Raw genomic sequence first — 8,301 nt, forward strand, 5'->3', positions numbered from 1 at the left:
GCCCCGATGTCGGGCTCGTCGCCGTCAACGACCCCTTCATCAGCAATGACTACATGGTATCGTTCTACGGACACGTATGGTAGGGTCGTTTTGGACTCGTGCATGGGACACCAGTTTATATTCACTGGATTACGAGCTTAGATCTGTGCTAAACATGAATGGATTTGCTCTTCTAGTTACACGCTGATGCTTTGCTACACAATCATAAGCACAGTTAAATAGCGATGTATATGAATCTAGTGAATGTCGCTACATGTCTGTCTGTATCATCAGTTTTGGGAAACGACTTTTAGATCTGCTTTGCAAGTGCCTTATGCATACGTTATATTCCTCACTTCAGTGGAGAATAGTTAGGTAGTTCCAGATTTGAGGAATCTATTTGTTCCATGCAGTGACTATTGTTCCATTGTGGTATTTATAATAGATGTACACCTGGTAGTATTCTGTCATATCTTACTAAATAAGACACATGCAGGCTCCATGCCAGTTAGTACTTAATTAAAGCATAGCGCAACTGATTCTCTCATATTATGGTTCTGAATTATGTGCTTGTAACTGGCAGACCTACATTTTCAAGTATGACACTGTCAACACACAGTGGAAGCACCATTAAGTTAAGGTGAAGGACTCCAAGACCCTTCTCATCGATGAGAAGGAGGTTGCTGTGTTTGGCTACAGGTTTGTTACCGCTAATTTTTGTGGCCATGCAGTTGATTTCCATGTAAAGTAAACGCCCTGATCATACAATGTCCTGATGTGGGAACCCTGCGGAGATCCCATGGGCTGCTGCTAGTGCTGAGTATGTTGTTGAGTACACCAGTGTTTTCATTGACAAGGACAAGGCTGCAGCTCACATATAGGTACATTCTTTCAAACTTTCCATTTCATGGTACCTGAATATTTCTTGTGTATAATTTACTAAATTAGTTTTCTGTGTCACCACTTTCAGGGTGGTGCCAATAAGGTCATCATTTCTGCTCCCAGCAAGGATGCTCCCATGTTTGTCTGTGGTGTCAATGAGAAGGAATACAAATCTGACATCGACATTGTCTTCAACGCTAGCTGCACCACTAACTGCCTTGCTCCTCTTGCTAAGGTGCTTATCATTGAAGTTTTGTGCAGCTCAAACCAAACGCCAATATTGGGAATTGTATACTGATAATTTGTTTCTTTCAGGTTATCAATGACAGGTTTGGCATCGTTGAGGGTTTGATGACAACAGTTCATGCCATGACTGGTAATGCATTACACTGGGTTTTTTCTTCAACATTTTATATTATATATTTGACTATTGTATGCTTATGTGTGGCTGAAATTTAAATTTACAGCAACCCAGAAGACTGTTGAATGTCCTTCCAGCAAGGACTGGAGAGGTGGAAGGGCTGCCAGCTTCAACATCATTCCGAGCAGCACTGGTGCCGCAAAGGTATATTCAGCTGGCCTTCTATTATATGATCAGTTAACTGATTGAACAATGTAGCTTGACGGATTATCTGATTCTTGTTGCCCGTAGCAACACATCATAAAGTTAACTTATTGAATTGTCACGGCTTGGATCTTATCGAATGTTTAAATCTACTATAAGAATATACAAGCTGATGCTTCTTGGTTTATTTGCATATGCATTTTCACATGGAGCTGCATTTTCACATTTTCTCAGGTTGCCAAATATATTCACGGAATTGTGAAATATAAATATAGTTTATTTTTGTTCTTTTGGAATTGTGATGTTTGGCCTCATGTTGCCAAAGATATTCAAGGAATTATGAAATAAAAAGTAATAATAAATTTCTTTCTTGGTCGCAACGCATGGACACCTTGCTATAGAACATACACATTTTTTATCTGGTTGTTTATGCATGTGTTACTTTTGTATTTTAGCAATAGTTTGATCATTCAACTGAATATACAAGGTTTCACAAAGGTGAGCATATGAATTTTGTAGCTTCATCAAATAAATAAAATATGAGAGATTGAAATATAGGAGTTGAGATTTAGGTATGCTGTTGGAGTTAAACAAGATACCAGGGAGAACCTTTCTAGGGGAATCCCCTATGCTTAGATTTAGGGGAGATAGTTTGGAGGAGTTGTAGTATATTAATGAGATTTCATTAAAAAGTTAGGCAGTCAACTATGGTCAGAATAGGCTGTTAGCCTATAATATCTGAAAGAAATGTTTGTATTCAGTTGTAGCCCACCTAATTGGACTGCTTTATTAGATCTAAAATCAATTGTATTGCCTATGATAATTTTATAACTTGGCACTATCTACAATGGTGTTCTTTCTTTGCAATTTGATGGTATGCCTGACCAAGCATGATCCTAATCTAATAACTGTTAAACTTTTATAGAATAGATAGATCCAGAAATTTTCATACCTAGAGGACGATGCCTTCTTGGTGCTCCTTGCTTACAGAAGGTACTCCTCCGGAATTTGTCCTCCAAGTCTGGGTATTTTGATGCTTTTCTATATGTGATGGGCGAAGGGAAAGTAAGGAGGGGTGTGAGGGATGGCAGAGGAGTTTAACATATATAGGTAGGGCAAAAGGGGAAGGCTGGGAAGCAGATATCTTTCCAGTTCTACCATGTATAATTATGTATGGTGCAAATATCTTTCCTTTTTTCATCATACACATACCTCATAATAAATTAGAAAAGATGTCAGAAATCATATCTTACTAAAATATTAATTTATTGTATTAATTAATTTGTCAGAAATCATAACTTACTATAATTAAGCATGCCATATAAAAACGAAATATCTTATATGTATGTTTAAATATTGATTCTATTTTTATTATTGTTCAGTTTGAAAAGGTAAACATGAACTTTCTATTTAACTTATGTGTATTTAATCAGTTCAACGTGTAAAAAGTTAAATTATCAAACAAATAATCTTAAATGTTTTGTTTCTGAAATATGGCAATTAATAGCCATATGATTTTGTTGTATGCACAATCAAAACACAGATGCACCTAATGCATCATCGATCATTTGCAAGGGAGCGTGGGTCAGAAGGGGACGTGGAACTGCTGCAGCCTATCTGAGACAGAGCAAACTCCAGCGAATTTGGCCAGCCAGGTACATCATCTAAACGACAATATGGTAGCAACTTGAACAAAATTTGAATTGATTAGTGTAGTAGCTTAGTAGTAGTAGCTTCCTGTACTATTATTTATGTCGATCAATCACTGTACCGGATATGCACTCCTGGGATTATATATGTATGGGGGCCTGTGATATTTTGAAGGGTCTTACATTTGTTATGCTTGATGATATTTGCACAAACTGTGTAAGACAAACAGATCCTCCTCCCCTCCTTTGCAGCAAGATCCTCATCCTCCTCCTTTCTAGTAGCTAATCCTCCTCCTCCCCAATACAGCAGCAACTAATAACAGGCAACTACAAGGATCCAACACCTTTCACTCCCCCTTCTACCACACCATAATCTGCTATTGATGCTTTGCTGGTGGCTCACTGCTTTGTGCTAGCTGCTTTGCTGTATCGCAATAGAAAATTCACGGCATCCACACTAACATATCTACTATTAAAGTGGTTTTGTTTCTTTTACTGTATGTACTGATCAATAAGCTGGGATATCCATCTCTCATTTTTGTTACTATATTCAGGATCACAAAAAATATAAGCAGCTTCTATTAGAGTCCTGGAATATAATGCAACGGCGAGAAAGGAAGATCAAGGACAACTTAAAAAATAAAGAATATATGCAAGGTATGTGCCATATGAACGTCATATGTTTATTGAGTATTATCTAGCTGGAATGTGATTATTACCGATGAAGAAAACCTCATATAGTATAACAGTGCGTGTATGGATGGAGTTATACTATACGAGGTAGTATATGATGCAAGGCACGCAATGTCTGAAAACATCTCCTGTCTACTTTGAGTATGTTGTGAACCTGCCATGGTACAACACAAAAGTACTCCATTTCAACTGGAGCACCATGTATGGTCCAAACTGGTCTGGTCTAGAACCGTAAAATTTAGATAGAAAGTCTAGGCGAATAAACAACCAATATAGCTAGTGGATGCCACCATAAATCACTCTTGAAACTATATAAATATTTCAGATAATGTCATTTGATCGTCGGATCAACACGGGCATTCAAATAGATTATTACGCCATCTATATAGCCAACTACAGCAGTCAACAATATAATAGCAAACCCAACTTGTAGTAGTACCAAAACTACAATTAGTTCTTAAATATTCTAAACCCAATTTTTTGTAGTTTTCCATCCATAACCAAACATGACAAGCTGATTGAAGTAATCCTGACGATTCTGCATGCATAGAAGCATATTTAGTTGTTCAAAACCCTCAAGGCCGTCGTAATCTCCCGAGGGATGTTTCCAGCAGGTAGATTGTCTTTCACCATAAGCATCTGGACTACCACTTGGCTCCTCAGCATAATTGGATCCTAGAATCAATGAAACAAATTCACCATCAAACGCTGAAGTGGTTGGATTATAAATGGCACATTAAAACTCATCGTAAAGATAATTACTATAGTGTTCATCCAGGTCATGCTACGCAAAGAACCTAGCTGTTGGGCCATCTCTTGTAGAACTAAGAAACCCGAATCTTTGTTGTGACAAACAGAATAAAAACTTGAGATTTCTACATACTGCATCTTATTCATCTGAAAAATTTATTAAATTACCGCCGAAAATTGAAAGACATGTTGTCTTGTCGCCAATCCATGAGCTCGGTGTTCCATCCAATGACCCTAGCCTGCAACACTTCATTGAGTTCTTGCTTCAGAATAGTGATCTCCTTCATCATCTCTTTGTTGTGAGTGCTATTTCCCACTTGTCGTACGTCTAGTGATGGATTATATACGATAACCCTTTTCCTCATCCGATTTACCACAAGTAGAATATACGAGGAGTCCGGGATAGATAACGGAAGTAGATACTACAGAAGGTCAACACAGGTTAAATGATATCAGGAAAGGAAAAATAAATTAGGAATAAAAAAGTCTTACAATTGTGGAGTTGAACACATCATATCTAGGAAAGGGCTGTAGAACAGCATTGTTGATCAGCGTCGAGGTGCGCTGCCCTTGCGGCATCCAGGAATACCTTAGAGCTCGTGATTGAGAATGAAACTGCAAGTCAAAATAATGTTTTCCTCCAACCATGTTGGTGCCCGCATGCCTCTCTAGTTCAGCGCTCGCAAGCTTACGAACAGCGAGATTGAAGCATTCGGGATGTAAGCTTGCTGAAGTATGAAATAGTGTGTCCTTCAGCTTTCTGAGGCTGATTTCGATCCGGTACGGTGTATCGCTTCTTATCCAGATTGAGCTGCACGTAAAAACACATAAAAATGGTTAGCACTATGAGTGGTACTTTAAAACATAAATTATTCATATGGTAACATTTTCTAGACAATCTAACAGCTATGAGCAGAATGTAATATTTTGATAAACTATAGAGCATGAAAATTTTTGCAGCACCTTCTAGCAAAAGCTAAAATTCAATAAAAATTTCTCTGTAAGAAAAAAAATTAATTTGTTAGAAATTAAGAGGAAAATTTAGGTAACACCCATTATACCAAGTTTGCTGGCTGTTCAAAAACAATATTAAATTGTTGTACGATATAGTAAGGACATTAAGCTTTTCAACATTTGTATTGCAAATAATTTTAGCAGATTGTTATTCATTACACACGGTTGATGTGCAACGGAAATACTGCGAAATCATTTTCCATAAATTTTTTTCTACTGATGCACTCAAAAAGTAAGATTTAATCTAAAGAAAAACAAATCAAGCAATATCATACGCCTATATTCAATAGAGTATGCTGTGTACGACCTAGTTCTAATGAGATTTATTTCGATGAAATAAACTTACAATACCATAACTTACTCTAGTGTCTGCTCATCATGAACGCCGTTCATAAAGCCGAATATATATTCGAGTGCATCTTCCACAAAATGCCTTGGTGGGGGCAGAAGATGCAGGGGCACGGGCAAATCCTCCTGGGGGTTGGCCACAGCATCGTGGAGCTGGAGGGCAGCCTCATTGGGGTCGGGGGCAGCGGCATCCAGGGGCCTGGGCACAGAAACGCCCTGGTAAGTGCGCGCTGCCACAACCTGGATCGCCGGCGCATTGTTTCCAATGATGGGCTCCATCGCTGATCGATACGCGTGAGTGATCGTTCACCGAGGTGTCTTGGCAATTGGGATGTGGATGCAGCAAAAATATAAACAGATATATTTTTAATTGTTGTGATGGCCGAAGGAAGAGCAAGGAGAGGGAGGACGGATGGTAGAGGAGAATAACATATATAGGTAGGCCACGCGGGGAATAACTGGGTAGCAAATCATGGCTGAATATAGTTCTACCATATATACCATTGTTTTCTACCATATATACCATTGTATTCTACCATATATACCATTATGGATCGTGCAGATCTATTTCCTTTTTCCATCAAATGCACACCTGTTAAAAAATTAGGAAATATGTAAAAAAAATCATAAGTTAGTAAAAAGAATATAGTTCTACCATATATACCAGTATGAATTAAATAAAAATCTTTTCATTGCTTGCATGCCAAGTTTAGCTACAGCAAAGTTAAATTCACGGCAATTAGGATCTCGATGCAGCATATATATAAATGTACTATACTTGGAATACAACTTACATTCACTGCTATAAATCAGCATTTGGTGTGAGCCTAAGACAACAAACGACAACATAATATCGAAGAATTTTGAGAACTTTTGGCCTGCCTAGAAAGCTATAAATATTTGCGACAAAAAGGCACCAAAAACTATGTTCTACCAGATAGAGATCCCCAAATTCCTTACAGTTTTCCCGCTCATCCCTAATTCCTAGCGTGGCAGAGGTGAGAGCAGCGGGCGAGGGAGAGGAAGTGATAGGGGGTTTTGAGCTGGATGCGGGCATTGAGAGATGTGACGATTTCCGCTTTGTACCTCTTAGAGGAAAATGACAGTAGGTGCAGAAACAGTTGGAGGAACAATGCTGCCTTCGAAGGATGTAAATATCATGTGCACACACATGCATTTGCCTAGTTTAGGAAAACCATGAAACCATGGCGACTCATCTCATCTAGCGTCAAGCCCTACTAGAGAATGCCTCCGGTTCACCTGGAGCAACAAACCTGCTCCTGACCGCACGGGTATTATAGTACAAAATATACATAAAAGTCAAAATTAATAGATATAACCTAAACAAGCAGACAACATTGAAGCGAACAGGAAGCTAGAGGGATCCATCAAATCCTTTATTCCCTGAATATTTATATAATCCAATACATTATTCACATTGCCAAAAGGATAAATCTCTATTTGATCCCTACCAAAGTTCTATTAGCTTATTATATTTGCGAAATTTGACTATGCATCAGTCCATTGTCATTCGTCCAAAAACCTCAAGGACGCTGTAATTTCAGCTGGGGTGTTTCCATATGCTTCATTGCCTTTGATCATCAGCATCTGAACCAGCAAGTGCTTTCTGAGCTGTATTGAATCCTAGAAAACCAAAACAAAAAATTATTAACTTGTTAAAAAATTAATTGCACAACAGACATACGTGATATGAAGAACATAAATTTATAATTAACAAAGCTCTGGATTCCATTAAACTTGTTATATATCCACGTACCGAAGTCCTGGACATGTTATGCCTGCGAGTATCATCTTGGTAAGACATCTCCTGTAGGACTTTCAATCCAGACTCTAGGCTGTGACCAAAAGTCTACATATATTAGAACCTAACACTCTGGCTAAAATATGCACGATCAATTTAAACAATTACCGCGGGGCTGTAATAAATGTATGATCTTGTGGCCAATCCACGAGATGGGGATTCAAACCAGGCCTCCCCTGTTGCAACACACTACCAAATTCTTGCAGAACTATACGTGCTTCCTTCTTAAGTTCCTTGTCATGAAAGTCCTCTGAGCCTAAGAATGACTCATTGGAATGATCAATCAGGAGAGTCCTCCTATTTTCAATATTAACTACAATGAGGCCGTAGGAGGAATCCACCAAATACAAATAGGTACTGCAATAGGTATACAAAGTTAATGGTGAACAGAAAGTATACAAACCAATTATTAAGAATGAAAATCCTTACAATGGGCGGGGTCATGAGCATGTCGTATTTCGGCAAAGGCCGTACAATGACATTGTTAATCAACAAGTTGGTGCGTTCAGCCTGGCCTAAGCCAGTCTGAATCAGCACCCGTGCTAGGCGATGGAATCGCAAATCAAACATATGTGTGGAGCCAACAAAGTATGTTCCTG

General features: G+C 38.5%; 1 pseudogene; it reads left to right on the forward strand.

Moving 5' to 3' along the window:
- Nucleotides 1-1,513, forward strand: part of LOC119338666 — a 2,734-nt pseudogene extending 1,221 nt beyond the window's left edge.
- Nucleotides 1,514-8,301: the final 6,788 nt, after the last annotated feature.

This window comes from Triticum dicoccoides, chromosome 7B (assembly GCF_002162155.2).
Source record: "Triticum dicoccoides isolate Atlit2015 ecotype Zavitan chromosome 7B, WEW_v2.0, whole genome shotgun sequence".
Classification (NCBI taxonomy): Eukaryota; Viridiplantae; Streptophyta; class Magnoliopsida; order Poales; family Poaceae; genus Triticum; species Triticum dicoccoides.